The 15,849-nt window shown below is 43.4% G+C and overlaps 1 long non-coding RNA gene across 1 annotated transcript; it reads left to right on the top strand.

Moving 5' to 3' along the window:
• The first annotated feature begins 1,159 nt into the window (after positions 1 to 1,159).
• LOC144299514 (uncharacterized) lies at positions 1,160 to 5,762 on the top strand. Its single transcript, XR_013366220.1, has 2 exons — positions 1,160 to 1,277; positions 3,091 to 5,762. It is a non-coding gene; the product is annotated as an uncharacterized LOC144299514 (long non-coding RNA).
• Positions 5,763 to 15,849: the final 10,087 nt, after the last annotated feature.

Raw genomic sequence — 15,849 nt, 5'->3', positions numbered from 1 at the left:
AATATTTACTATTTCTGGGCACGGGTCCTCAGTGAAATGTGGATGGTCACTTCTTTTTCAATCCAGGATCCAGAACTCCCTGAAACAGTGACAACAGGGATCAACAAGAATGAACCAGAAGCAGCGGCTAAGTAGCCCTGAGAACACAGGTGACAACAGCCACAAGGCTGCACCAGTGGCCTTAGCAGAGGCTGATTCATCAGCAATGCAAGGAAGACATTCAAAATGAGGGAAAAGAAAAAGAAAATCCTGGTCTCCTTCGCCATCCGACGACTGCCATGTCAGCTCCATTCCGTACCAACTTCCAGAGCAATTTTCTGAGCTCACAACTCAGTGCCACATTATCTTGCTGAAACCAAAGCCCTAAAAGGAGGACCCCCATCTTTCCTTATCTGCTAGGAAAAGAAAGAAGAATGAGAGATGAGAAAAAGAAAAATAGGTTTGGATGGTATATTCCAGTTCTTAGTTCAAAACAAAACAAAAAGATACAGCTGCCTTCAGCAACCTTCTTTTGCATTTCTGCTTTGAGACTTAGGTTCAGTAAGAGGATTTTGATTGATTGGGAGCCTGGAGGGGCATGTGGGTCTGAGCCAGCAGCGGCGACAGGAGGAGGGGGAGGTTACCCTCCAGCCTAAATAAAACTCATTTTCAATTCTTCCGACATTAGGGGGACTATCTTTATTCCCACATTCCAATAAGGAAGTGGAAGGAAATGATAATGTTGAACTTCAATGGCCGAGAGTGTCCTTTGGTTCTCCCTCAAGTGGAACCTCCTAGATTGTAACTGCGAGGAGAAGCTCCCAAGGGTCATGAAGATGCAGAGAGAGCCCAGACCCCGAAATATCAGGCAGAAATGAAGTTAACACGTGCAGCAAAGCTAATGCTCTCTCATTATTTTCTTTTGGATCTCTGTCTCTGTCCATTTCTCTCCCTCCCTCTCTCTTTCCCACCACATCATTCCTCTGTAGAAATACCTTATGGATACCCTGGACAGCATCCCCAAGCCATAGCCTGCCCCTGCTCCCTGTCACTCTGCCCTCACGCCTGGAAACTCCCAGCCAAATCGCCCACCCCACGACTACATCATGAGTCCCTTCCATTCCCCACCCCTCTCCAAAGGACACTGCTGCTTTCATTTGGCGTCTATGGCCCTATTTTTTATGCAGTGCCAACCTGCATCAGGCACTGTGCCAGAAGCTGGAGACACAGGGACACCAGAATGGGCAAGGGCTCTGGCCTTGAAGAACTCTTACTTTAACAGAAGACTGAGATAGCAGGTGAGTAAATAAACCAGGCACTGTTAGGTTATAAAAAGTGCTGTGGAAGAATTAAATAATGATTTGTAGAGTGCCATAGAAGGAGATTCCTGTAGCTGGGTGGTCAGGGAAGGCCTCTCTGAGGAGAAATTGAGGTCCAGGCAGATGCCAGAAGAAGGAGAAGCCAGGAGAAGGGCACACTAGACAAAGGGAATGGCAAGTACAAAATTCCTGGGGCAGGAATGAGCTGTGAGAATTTAAAGTTCAGTCAGCTGAGGGGGATGGATGGGAGAACAGCTAATAAGGTCTGAGAGGTGGGTAGGAGCCAGTTCTCACAGAGTTTTCTAGAATCTGTTAAAAATGAGGGAAAGCCGTTGCAGGGATTTTGGCCATGTGTGGGAAGGTCTGTATTTCTTTTATGGAATATTCATCATCTTTTTGCCCACAGCCTCCTCATAATTAGATTCTCTGGTTGTCAAGATAAACAAATACTTCTATGTGTTGATAACTAAGTGCTAGGGATTCATACCAGGCCTTGTAAATTCTACATTTTCTTTTCTTTTTTCTTTTTTTTTTTTTTTAAGATTTTATTTATTCATTCATGAGAGACACAGAGAGAGAAGCAGAAACACAGGCAGAGAGAGAAGCAGGCTCCACACAGGGACCCCGATGCGGGACTCGATCCCGGGACCCCAGGACCACGCCCTGGGCCGAAGGCAGCACTAAACCGCTGAGCCATCCAGGGACCCCCTAAATTCTACATTTTAGAACTAGAAGTAGGCTCTGAAAATCATCTATTTTAATAACATTTACTACTTTACATTTTCTGATTAAAATGTTTTTATTTGATGATAAAAGTGATAATGCTCAATCCATTTATAATAGTTTCGGTATAAGTAATGAAAACTCAACTAGTTGGCATAAAAACATAAGAGCTGTTTATTAACCTCTATTTGACTGAAAAGCCCAATAGTATGTCAGTTTCAGGCAAAGCTTGATCTAGCTTCTTGACAATGATGCCAAGTACCTGCTCTTTTCATTGTTTTGTTCACAATCCATAGTGTAAGCTTCATCCTAAGGCTGGCTCTCTTCATAATTACACGATGGCTGCCTGCATCTCCCAGGCTATGATTTTACTTAATGTCTATTGAAAGAGAGCCATGTCTATTTCAACTTGCTCAGCTAAGATCCTGAGATTAAATTTGGACCTGCTTGGGGGAATGTGTCCATCCCTGAACCAATCACTGTAGCTAGAGGAATAGCTCATTGGTTTAACCTAGGTCACATCTTCTACCCCTCCAGCCCAAGGGGGTGGAGTTACCTTTTGTAGAAGCATATCAACTAAGATTTGAAAAGGGATGATTCCCACCCACCCCCCAAGCAAAAATCAGAGTCATATTGTCAAAGGTGGGAATGGTTGGGGGATGACTCAATTGGGCTTTTAGATCACTTATCAAAAATGAACCTTCATGCACATAATTCTTAAGGAAGCTATAGTTTACTGAATTAACTCAAAGGAGATATCTTCAACTGGTATTATTGGGGCCATCAGGAAGGGGAATTACATTAGTTACTATACGCTAATAGCTATAACAAATATTCCCAAATCTCAGTAACCTAACATAATGTCACTCGTCAAAGTGGTCCAGAGTAATGCAGGTTGGAAGGCACTCTGCTCCACATAGTCATTCAGGAGCCCAGGCTTTTTGAATCTGAGAGCTCTTCCATGCACAAGGGCCTTGGAAGCCCTCACTGTATTTTCTATATCCAATGGGCAGATGAGGAAAGAGCACACAGAGAAGCCACATCTACCCTTAACTGCCTTGGCCCATAGGTACTGCGTTGCATTTTTGGTCTCATTGCATTGGCTGGAAGTAGTCACCTGTTGCCATCTGCATACAGAGGAGCTGGGAAATGCAGTGCAGCTGGTGCTCAGGACAGAGGAGCATGGATATTGGTGAGCACAAGCAGCTTTCCAACAGCATGGCATTGATCATAGTTTCTAGAACCTCTGTAGTTCATTCGTGTGCTTCTTGTTGGGAGGTTCAGAGACCCCATAAACATCTTGATTTGAGACTTTTATAACTGATCCACAACAGGAAGTGTATAGCGAGACGGCACAGATTATTCTACAAGAAAATACTCTCCCCCTCTCCCCTCTCTGCCGAGAGGGTGGAGCCTATTTCCCCACCCCTCACTGCCGAGTTAGACCACGTGACTTTGTTCGGCCAATAGACTGAGGCAGAGGTGACTGCTAATTCTGAGTCTAGACCTCAGGGGATCTCCTTACATCTATTCTCAAATAAAAAGCTTATTAAAAAAAAAAAAAACAAAAAAAACAAAAAGAATATAATCAGGGGCATCCCTTGAGGATAAAGGAGGAAGTTTAAACATAGATTTTAGTCACATGCCTCACATTGTGTGACCCTGGGGAAGTCAGCTAACTCTCCAGCATTTCAACTTCCCCCTTCTATCAAATGTGAGCGCCATGGTTTCTTTCTCCAGGATGGCAAAAAGATGTAAAGGAGACCGCCATACATAAGCCAGAGGGCATACAGCGAACAGTCCATTGTAGCTATGGTCATCATTGCTGCTTTTTTTTTTTAATAGGAAAAATAAATCAGAAAATTTCCATTTTCCTTACCAATGGAAAGAATGGAAGAATAAAGAATGGAAAGAATTAAAAAAAAAAAAAGGAAAAAAAAAAAAAAAGAATGGAAAGAATTGCCCCCACATCGGTTGTGCATGCTGAGAATACAAAGCAGTTTGGATAATCGTTGAGATAAATGTATGGATACATGAGTACCCTGGAGCAGTAGACAGTACATCCATGTACATTTCAGTGTGCCTCTCTGAAAGATAGGGGTTCCTTCTCTTTTTAAAAACATAGCCCTATGTCATTCTTAACAAAAACCTTAGCAATATTTCATTAATATTAGCAAAAACCTAATCAGAGTTCACATTTTCCTGGTTGTTTCTCTGGCCTCCAAACTTATTTTTATAGCTGACTCGATTGAGTTAGGATTTATTTTTTATTTTATTTAAAGATTTTATTTATTTATTCATGAGAGACACACACAGAGAGAGGCAGAGACCTAGGCAGAGAGAGAAGCAGGTTCCCTGCAGGGAGCTCGATGTGGGACTGGATCCCAGGACCCAGGAATCAGGACCTGAGCTGAAGGCAGATGCTCAACCGCTGAGCCACCCTGGCATCCCTGATTGAATTAGATTTTAAACAGGGTCGACACATTGCATTTGGTTAATGTCTCTTTAGTTCCTTTTATCAATAGCATCTCTCTCTCTCTCTCTCTCTCTCTCTCTCTCTTTTTCCTAGCAATTTGTTTATGAAAAAATTGAGTCATTAGTTCTGTAGTTTCTCATGTCTGGATTCTGTTGATTGTATCCACATGGTGCCTTTTAATATGTTTCTCTATCCTTTGTATCTCCTATAAATTTATTAGAGTTTTGACCTGATTCAGGTTTGAATTTGAGGCAAGAATATTTCCTAGGGAGCTGAGTCATTTCATCAGAAGGTACGTAATGTCTCGTGGTCCTCTTTGCGGGGAGGATGTTAGCAGTCAGTGGTGATCACAGCCTAGATCCATCATTTCCTTGGACATTTGCAAAATGGTACTATTCTAATTATAATACTCCTTTATTATTCTTCATTTATTACTTGGGCTACTTCTATGGAGAGGGCTTTCTTCATCAACTAATTCATTACACTAAGATGCAGTTCCTCTTGGAAAGGCAAGATAGTTACTTGAGGCTTTTATTTACCAGTTTTCACAGAATAATGATTTGGTTCTCTATCACCTTCAAAAGGCAGCCAGTGAGTTTTAGGTTTTGGGTTTATTTGTTTGCTTGTTTTGTTTTTTGGGTTTTTTTTTTTGTTTTTTGCTTGTTTTGAATTGCTTTTAGTATCATCACGAATTCATGAACTTTGATATATTTGATGTATTTTAATGCATTGTAATTGTTAATTTTTTAGATGTTCAAAGAGTCCAGATGGGAGTGGGAGCCAGTGTGTTTGTTCCAGAGTCTTTTGGATGCAACCACAGTAGTCTCTGACGGCTTCCTTGCTTTCCGATGTAACAAGATGTCCCGCTATCATCTTGCACATTTCCTGCCCAGTTCTGGAATCAGTCATTTCTCTCAGGAGCTCTGGTTCCTTTTAGCAGGAAATTGTTCCCAGAGACCATGATCTAGGTCATTACTATTGGGTTGGTCATTATTTCCAGGTATTTATAGTGACCAAAGCTGGAAAGTACAAGAGATTTTAAAGAGAAAATAATCATGAGCTGATACTGTTTCCAATTCACTCATTTGGTTGACTTTGTATTTTTATATCTTTTCTCTTAGGCTGAAAATTTTGGCTCCTAACAACTTTAATAGAAGAATGCATTGACTTTATGGTTTATTCACTATGCACACACCTAACATCGTTTTGAAATAACCATACGAATGGTTTTACTAATAATAACATGATTAATGAGAATGGTTTAAGTGTTTGGGTTATTTGTTTTTTGGTTCTTTTTTGTCTTTGGGGGCATTTCTCTCTGAGAGTGTATGAACAGATGAATCTTAAAGTTTCTTCTGAGTGATAAAGTCACCAAGTCAACACACAGCTAGGGCCATTTGCTTCCATTTTGCATTTGATTTTAAAGAGTTACTTTGCAGTTTCATTTTGACTTTATAATTACAAAAGAAATAGACATGGTTCCCACATGAAATCTACCCCAAAAAGAGATATTTTCAGATATTAGTATTTTAAAATGTGTCATCCACACTTCAGACTGCTTTTTATTATCTGGAAAACCTTAGATTCTATCTACTAAAGGAGAGAAATAATGCTAAATGTCATTCAGATTGTTAGAAATGATGGGCTACTTTTTTTCCTATGAAAAGGAAAAAAAAAAAAAAAAAGAAAAATATTCAACCCTGCAACTTGGAGCCGTTTTTGTTTCCCCTAACAAGGGCCTGTCTGTCAATTTTCCACAGTTTCAAAGCCCCACTGCACAGCCTGAATGAAAACACAATGTCATCGCGATTGCTGAAATCAATTAAATGTCAAGGTTTTTCCATTTGCATGCAGCTTCCTTTAGACAAGAATGCTTTTCAGAAAATCTTTATTCCCTTTGGAATTTTTTCCCCTTAAAGCCTTTATAATTAATGTGACAACACAAACCCAGCCATGTCTGTAACTTCCTTCTATAGATACACAAATAGAATGTTCTAAGCATCCAAGAGTGAACTTGCTCATTGTTCTGCAGGACTGGCACAGTCCTGGCTAGAAGCCTTGACCTCATCAGTGAGGGCTTTCCCACTCTCTCTCCTCATTACTGGTCATCTTTCTGTCCTATTGACCCTCTCAGGGCCTCAGGCACCAGCCTCTCTCCCCTTTCTACCTTGCTTCCTTCCTCCAGCATCATTCATGATAGATTACACCAGCAGACTAGCTCCCCTGCCACCAAACCGTCCCTCCAACCACACTCAATGAGGCCGCCGAAACCGTCTTTCTAGAAAATCACCAATCCCATAGCTTTAAACTCCTGTTTAAAAATCATTGATGCCTTCCCATCAACTGAGGAACAAAATCCAAAATCCTTGGCATGCTTTAAGCATCTTCCATAATCTTGCACCAGACTCATTTTTTTTGCTTGGCCATGGAACCCCCTCTGTGCTTTTCCTACCTTATGCTCTCAGAGCATGCCATATACTTCTGTTCCCTTCTGCCTTTGCTCATATTGTTTCCTTACCCAGAGTCTCCTTCCCTGACATACCCCCCTAACCGACTCCTACTCATCCTACAGTACCCAGTTGGTTGAACAATCACCTGTCCTGTGAATCTTTTTTCATCTCCCTGTCTCCCACCCAAAACTCATCTTTCTCCCCTCCATGCTTCTGTTACACTGTTCTCAGCCTTTATTTTAGTATTTCTCTTTCATAGCTAGGAAGGGTTCATATACCCACCTCTTCCTGTGAACAACTGTTAAGCCAGCAAATTTGTTAACCTGTATGAGATAGACAAATTCCTGGAAACATGCAGACTACCAAAACTAACTCAGAAAGAAATAGAATATTTGAGTGGACCCACAACAAGGTAAGAGATTGAATCAGTAATCAAAACCCTCTTAACAAAGAAAAGCCAGGGACCTGTTGATTTCACTGGTGGATTTAACTGAACATTTAAAGAAGAATAAGACTAACCCTTCCCAAACTCTTCTAACAGAAGAAGAGAGGACACTTCCTAATTCATTCTAAGAGGCCAGCATTGTTACCCTGTTACCCAGATACCAAAGCCAGCCAAAGATATCACAAGAAAAGAAAACTACATACCCACTTCTTACCATAGCGTGTGAGTGCCTGTGTCTCACCCACCATCATGCATTAGCATCTAGCCTGGCATACAGCAAGAAACAACAGAAGCTTCCTTATTCGTGATCCATTTAAAGCATAAACGTGGACAGGTTTTAACTGGAGAAGACTAACTTGAAAGAGTTTGAATCCTCAGATAGTATTAGATGCTTATAAAAATTCCTCAGGAAAATCTTTTGGGGGACAAGGAGAAGATGGGAGGAAGGAAGGGGACGGTTTCTCAGCTCATCATTGTGGCTATAAAATCCCTGTATTAATTACCAGAATGTCCACTGATCACTGTCATTGCAATTTAATCATGTAAGGCATACCATCATTTTTCAAGCAAGAAGGTTCGTTCTTTGGTGATTCTTTTCCAGAAAGTTAGAATGGTCCTTGGGTGTGAAACAACATGATCTCTACAGCTCATCCTGCAATGACATTTATCCCAGATACATACAGTGATTCCCAATTTTTTCAAGAATGTTTTCATCTTCCCTCCAGCTGCTACTAGGAAAGAAGTGAACAAACCTTCCTTGATAGGCTGATCCCAAATGTATCAGGATTTCAGCAGAAATACAGACACGTTCATGCCCACGGATTTATGCACAAATGGTATTTCTGGACCACTAATAGCAAGTACCAGAGTGCAAAGGTGTGATTTTTCACTAGCCTAGGTTTTATTGAAAGAGGCTCTTCTCCCATTGCTGTGAAGATGAGTCTATCAGTTCAGACACCAGCATGGTTTCTCTCCTCCAGACACCCCGAGGGAGGGAGTTGGCGCTTTCCAAACTGAAGTTTGACTTGGGGAGGTAATGAATTGTCCTCTTTCTTGCGGGAGTGGCTGGCAGAGATGAGAGGACAGCACCAGAGCATCCTTGTGTATTTCTAGAACATAGTAGATAGGCAATAAAGAAGAAGTACAGTTTTTCAACAGCTGAATTACCCTCTGGAAAGAGGCTTGGTTTTGTCAGGCAGATCCTTCAGCAGGTTCCCTGGGGTTTGGGAACAGAATAGAGGGACCAATGATGGCTGGTTTTTATTGTTATTCTATTGGTTTTGTTTTGGGTGGTTTTTAAAAGATTTTATTTATTTATTCATGAGAGACACAGGGAGAGAGGCAAAGACATAGGCAGAGGAAGAAGCAGGTTCCTTGTGGGGAGCCCAGTGCGGAACTTGATCCCAGGACCCCAGGATCATGACCTGAGCCAAAGGCAGATGCTCAACCACTGAGCCACCCAGGTGCCCCTATTTTTTGTTTTTTGCAGAGAGCAGAACATTAGGGTAGGATGAGAATGGCATTACCAAGGAGCTATTAGATGCTATAGGGAAAGAGGAGACAAGTGTCGGCCCTAAGTTTGTATTTGCTTTCTTGCATGCCACGTGAATTCTCTCTCCAGAGTTCCCATAACAATTTGAGTAAAATATTCACTTCTCATTAATGTAGTGTGCAGTTAGTCCTTGGTTTGATTGTTTTTTAAGATTGAATCTAAGTGCTGAGTGGAATTTAAGGTAGGCTCCCAATGACAGCAAAGCTCCTCATTAGGACCTGCTCATCCGTAAACTGCAAACATAATGCTCTACAGATAGGCTCAATGTTTTTAGTTGCAAAAATCAAAGAACCCCAGCTTAAAATTATGTGGAGAACAAACGGAATTTGTTGATTCACGTAGATGAGACATGGTCCATGCTAGTTTCAGGAACAGCTTAATCAAAGTGCTGACTCCATTTCCTGCAGCTGTCTTGATTGTGGCCTCTTCCACATGATGGTGTTGTTTCCAAAGTCACTTTCATTACAGTCACAAAGTGGCTAGAGCAGTTCCATATAGCACATCTCCCTGAATAAACGAGAGGTGCTCTTTATCTCAACCACCGAACAAAATTCTGGGTTTCATTCTCATTGAACCATCTTGGGCCACATGCCCACCTCTGAACCAATCTTGACACCAAGGTACTGCCATGTTTTCACTGGTTAAGTTGGGATCTTGTGCCTGTCTCCGAAGCAATGATGTACAAAGTAGGATTCTTTCTTTCTTCCTTCCTTCCTTCCTTCCTTCCTTCCTTCCTTCCTTCCTTCCTTCCTTTCTTCCTCCTCCACTCCCTTCATCCCCCCTTCCCTCCCTTCATCCCTCCCTCTCTTTCTTTCTTTCCAGCTTAATGGAGAAATAATTGATATATAATATTATGTACGTTTGAGGTGTACATTGTGATGATTTGTTATGCATACATATTGTAAATTAATTACCACAATAAGGCTAGTTAACACATATTTCACCTCATATAATTACCATTTTGTGGCTGTTTTGATGAGAACATTACAGCTCTACTCTCATAGCATCTCTCAAGTATAAAACACAGTGTTGTTAACTATAGTCAACACGCTATACCTTAGGTCCCTGGGACTTGGTCACCTTATAACTGAAAGTTTGTACCCTTTGTCCAGCAGCTCCCCATTCCCTCCCCGCCCAGCCCCCTGGCAACCACCAGGGTAGGATTTTCTGATTGGTTTAGGCCAGTTGTGGGGGGAGGGACTTACCTCACCAACTGCCAATAGAGTTCCTATTCCCTAAGTTACAAGACTCCCCAGCACTGGGGGTAGAGTCAATATCCTTAAATCACATCACCCTACACTTGCAGGCAGTGGATGCATAGATGCTGCTAAGACAGCCAACAATGTCTCCCTGAGTGAGATTTCTTTGTTGAAGGGTGGGAGGATTTCAAAAGTGCCTTTTACTTTGGTCTTTGGTCTTTGGTCTTCCAACACAATAATGCTTAACTACTCTGCTGCTTCTCCAGTGAGCATGGATGTTTTCACAACTCTTCTTTGCTTGATATATTTTATTGGGAGCTCCAAACACTATAAAAAAGCAGTTCATGGATGTGAACATGCCTTAGACATAGATGGCCTTGGTGTTAGGCACACGCTTAACCAGGTCCGAGGGTTCACCTAGCACCTTCTGTTCCTTCCATCAGGCACGATAGCACAATGGTTAGAATGGCAGACTCTGAAGTGGGGCTGCCTGATTTTGCACACTGATTCTGCCATGTACTAGCTGCAGACCTTGGGTAATTTACTTAACCTTTCTGGGCCTTGGTTTTCTTATCTGCAAGCAGGTGATAATATGAACACACACATCATCTACTGATTGTGAGGACCAAATGCTATGGTGATGTGAAATGCTTGGTTCAGGGCCTGGTACACAGTGAATGCTCCGTAAGTGTGGAGGTAGTGATGGTGATGATGGCTCCTGCTTTGTTCTTGCCAGAGAAATGAACTCTGACACCATAAAATGTGAAATTATCCATAGTTTGAACAACAGAATCTGAGTATCATGTATCTTGCATATCTTCTCTTTGACAAGAATTTATCGACCCGTAAACATTTAATTTATTCATTTATTTAAGTAATCTCTACATCCAACATGGGGCTTGAACTCATGACCCCAAGATCAAGAATCACCTGCTTTTCTGGCTGAGCCAGCCAGGTGCCCCTAGACCCACAAATGTTGAAATGCAGGGAACACAAAAATCTGAAGTTGGCATTTATGTAACGCTGCTATTAGAATAAAAAACATTTTATTTTTTTTTATTTTTTAATTTTTTTATTCATTTATGATAGTCACAGAGAGAGAGAGAGAGAGGCAGAGACACAGGCAGAGGGAGAAGCAGGCTCCATGCACCGGGAGCCCGACGTGGGAATCGATCCCGGGTCTCCAGGATCGTGCCCTGGGCCAAAGGCAGGCGCCAAACCGCTGCGCCACCCAGGGATCCCGAATAAAAAACATTTTAAAAAGGGGAATTGGGGCCAAATAGTCGAACAAGTGATTATAGTCCTTGAGGTATTAAAATATTCATACTGAATATTAATGACTATAATTAATAATATTGATGTTCAAATATGTAAGACTTGCTTCCAGAAGAGTTATATCGACCCTATTTCACAAAGAGGCAGTATCATGCACTATAGATAACTAGACATGAACACAGGGATGAGAACAGCCTCTAGTGTTCAGTGAAGCGATGTCCCTTCCCTCCACTTTCAAACAGAAATCCAATGGGTGGAAATCCTGGTCCACCTGGACTGCATTCCCCTCTTGTCTCCCTTCCAGCACTCACTGAGGTGGGAGCTCATGAAACCCATGCTCCAAATACCGCTGCTCCATCAGAGAGCACATTCCAGAAGTGACGACAGGAGATGAGAGATCTCTACACCCCCAGGTTCATGGCAGCATCATTCACAACAGCCAAGGTATGGAAACAATCAAAGCATCCGTCAGCAGATGAATGGATACAGAAGATGCGCTACACAAAGATGCGCTACAAAAAGATGCGCTTCTTATTTAGCCATAAGAAGAAGGAAATCCTGCTATTTGCAACAGCATGGATGTGCCTCAAGAACATTGTGCTATGTGCAATAAGTCAGCCAGAGACAAATACTGCATGGTATCACTTATATGTAGAATCTTGTTTTTTTGTTTTTTTTTTAAAGTCAAATTCCTAGAAACAGCAGAAAAGTGCTTGCCAGGAGCCAGGGAGGAGGGTGGCAGAAATAGGGAGAGGTTAGTAAAAGGGCACACATTTTCAGGGCACCTGGGTGGCTCAGTGGTTGAGTGTCTGCCTTCAGGGCGTGATCCCAGAGTCCTGGGATCGAGTCCCACATTGGGCTCCCGGCATGGAGCCTGCTTCTCCCTCGGCCTATGTCTCTGCCTCTGTGTGTCTCTCATGAACAAATAAATAAAATCTTTAAAAAAAGGGGTGGGGAGGTACACATTTTCAGCTACAAGATGAATGAGGTCTGAGGGTCTCATGTAAAACATGATGACTCTAGTGGATGACACTGGATTGCCTAACTGAAATTTGCTAGGACAGTGGAAGTTGGATGTCCTCACACACACAAAGTAAATAGGCGAGGTGATGGATGTGTTCATTTACTAGCCGGGAGGAATCTTTCACAATGTGCATGTATGTCAGGTCATGATGTGCACATTAAATATCTTACAATTGTATCTGTCAAATTTCAATCAAGCTGAAAAACAGCAACAACAACAAAAGAAGTCTCGTCCCACACCATGTTCAGCCTTCCCTCTATCACACAGCTTTAGGTTTTATGGCCACTATGGAAATGTCAGCTTTCAAGACACGCCTCAGGTTCTGAGCATCTCCCACAGACGCAGAAGCTGAGAGCTGCCTTTCTTGAGATTTGGAAGCTACTAGAACCCTCTGGGCAGGCAGGTGGAGGAGAGACCTGGTTACGAATGCAGATTCCTTTTATTTTTTAATTTTTTTTTAGATTTTATTATTTATTATTCATGAGAGACAGAGAGAGGCAGAGACACAGGCTTCCTGTAGAGAGCCTGATGTGGGACTCAGTCCCAGGACCTAGGATCACAACCTGAGCCGAAGGCAGACGCCCAACCGCCGAGCCACCCAGACATCCCTTTTTTTTTTTTTTAATTTTATTTATTTATTCATGAGAGACACACAGAGAGAGAGGGAGAAACATAGTGGAGGGAGAAGCAGGCTCCCTGTGGGGAGCCTGATGTGGGACTCGAACCCAGGACTCTGGGATCACGCCCTGAGCCAAAGGCAGATGCTCAACCACTGAGCCACCCAGGCACCCAAGAATGCAGATTCCTAGGCCTAAACCCAGATCCCCTAACTTGGAAGGCATAGGTCCCAAGAGTCCACATTCCCAGGACTTCTCAGACACCTGGCTTCTTGGGCACCTCTGAAGCAGGCCCGGAGATCAGGACCTCCCACTCTGATGAAGAGGCCACAGGGGCCTTCTTCATGATCCATGAACATTCAGGGACTCTAGTGGCACCAGGTCACCAACTCCCCCAGGGGTCTTGATGCTATTCTATGTCTCAGCTTCTGTACATGTAAAACTGGGTTGGATTCGTGTAGGGAACCTGAATCAGTATGCTAAAATTCTTACAAAATGTCACAACCTTGCTAAGTGTGATCGGAAGGAATCATGTCTCAAGGAATAGAACCAGGAGTAAGAAGTTGACAGCTTGTTCCTTTTTGATAGCTTACAATAGTGTCTCTTTCTCTCTATCCCCACCTCATCCTCATTATCTGGTCAGGGGTACCAACTTCCACCCTTGTCACTTTATCGTCCCCTGCTTTTGCTATTGCCTGACTTCAATCCAGCCTCCACACTGGGGCCAACAAGATATTTAAGACAAGAATCTGATCATCCACCCCCCACTTTGAGAATCCCCCCATGACTTTGAGGAAAGAGAATTCCTCAACTTAGCACCAAAGACATTATGGAGTCTTCAAGGACCTGAATCTCCTATTATCTCTTATCTGTTGTTAAATTGTGCTCCCAACTGCAAGTGCTAACAAACCCAACTCAAACTACTTAAACAGTAAGGAAGTGGTGTTGGTTTACATCAAGAGAACTAAGCAGGAATGCGGGCTTCAGGCATAGTTTGATCCAGGAGTTCACTCTATCACCAGAGCTCAGCTCCACTTCTCTCCTCCTTCAGTTCTGCCTTCTTCCATCAGTTTTGTCTGTCTAGCCAGCAGCAACATGGCCCCAGAGCCCCACACCTCATATCCACACCCCATCACCCAGGCTCTTATTCCAGCAAGGAGCTTGGAGATTCACTTTGACGAGATCCTATTGCTGGCCATACCAACTGGCTCAGGGGTTATCACAACTATTACTCTCAGAACCCTTATTGTGCTGAAATGCAATCCTGATTTTCTCACTGGCTCCCAAGAGATGGTGATTATAGTGCTCCTCTCTGTAACCCCATTGCATAGTATGATAGATAGTTGGTACTCGGTAAATGAGGATTGGGTTTCTTTTTTTTTTTTCATTTTTTTTTTCATTTATTTATGATAGTCACACAGAGAGAGAGAGAGAGAGAGAGGCAGAGACACAGGCAGAGGGAGAAGCAGGCTCCATGCACCGGGAGCCTGACGTGGGATTTGATCCCGGGTCTCCAGGATCGCGCCCTGGGCCAAAGGCAGGCGCTAAACCGCTGCGCCACCCAGGGATCCCGAGGATTGGGTTTCTAAAGCAACAGGGTTGGTTGTCCTTTCTTCTCATCAAACTCTTGTATTAGCCCAAGACAGCCCTCAGCATTGTGGGTATTGATGAATCAATAAACAAGAATCAAAAAACATATCCTGCATTTTACTACCTCTTTCTCCCATTGGTTTTATAGGACCTCAGCTTTTATGATATCCTCCATGGCCAAGTATTTATGTCCGTCTCAGGGGCTGTCTTCAGCTACTGTATTCCCTGTGGAAGGGTAGCTGTCTCTGTCCTTCCCAAGTCCCGTGTCCTGTGAGGACCTGCAGTCTCCATCCTTGGGTCTCCATGGAGATCCTGGATCTCTCACAGTGGCAGAGTCGGGGACACGCATCTCTCCCCTGTCTCCTGGTAAGTGGTGGGTCCCGTAGCAGTGCTGCTCAAGCCTGGCTGTGTCACACAGGTCCATGGGACACCCCCCCCCCCCCCGCCACCTGTCCGCTTCTACTTACTTCTCACTCTAACAGGGCCAGATACCAGTTCACAGACTGTGCTGAGGTCAGAGCCCAGAGCTAGGAGCCCCATCTGCCCCCTGGCTCTGAGACGAGGAATCTGAGCCCAGCTGGTCCTGATGGATTCCCTGTTCCCTGCCCCTCTGGTTCCTTAGACCCAGAGACTCCTGCTGTAATCAGAGGCTGCCTCACTGCTTATCACACCTGCCTGGAACTGTCTGGACTTCTGCAGTGGGCACAATTAGGTGTCCACCATGAGTCCTACACTTGCAAGGATGCCCAGTAGGGTCTTACCCCTTCCAGGTGGAGCAGGGGGTGGTCAGCTATTGTGCCTTGGCACCTCTGTGCCTGTTGTTACTGCATCTGTGAAATGGGGCAATACTTCCAATCTCTCAGTGTCCTCCTGTCCACACGAGACAAAGGACCTGGATGTGTATGGATGAGACTTCTGATTTTTTTAGGTTGACCTAGCATGGCTCACTAATCCTCCATAGTGCTTATCAGTACCTCCCTAGAGCGCTTCTCAGTCTCTAACATGCTCTTTTTCCCAGGAGACAGCATGCTCTGGGAACAGGGGTGATGTGTGCATTATTCATATTTGTGTTTTCAGTCTTCAAGCCAAGTTTAGGGCACAGCAGACAAAATCAATGGGTCAAGCAATCAAAACTGAGACTGTTTGCTCACACACTGCGTATGAGGCTGTGCATCAAGCACATCTATTCAATATGTCTCC

This window comes from Canis aureus, chromosome 27 (assembly GCF_053574225.1).
Source record: "Canis aureus isolate CA01 chromosome 27, VMU_Caureus_v.1.0, whole genome shotgun sequence".
Taxonomy (NCBI): domain Eukaryota; kingdom Metazoa; phylum Chordata; class Mammalia; order Carnivora; family Canidae; genus Canis; species Canis aureus.
This window is presented reverse-complemented; position numbering and strand designations above follow the sequence as displayed.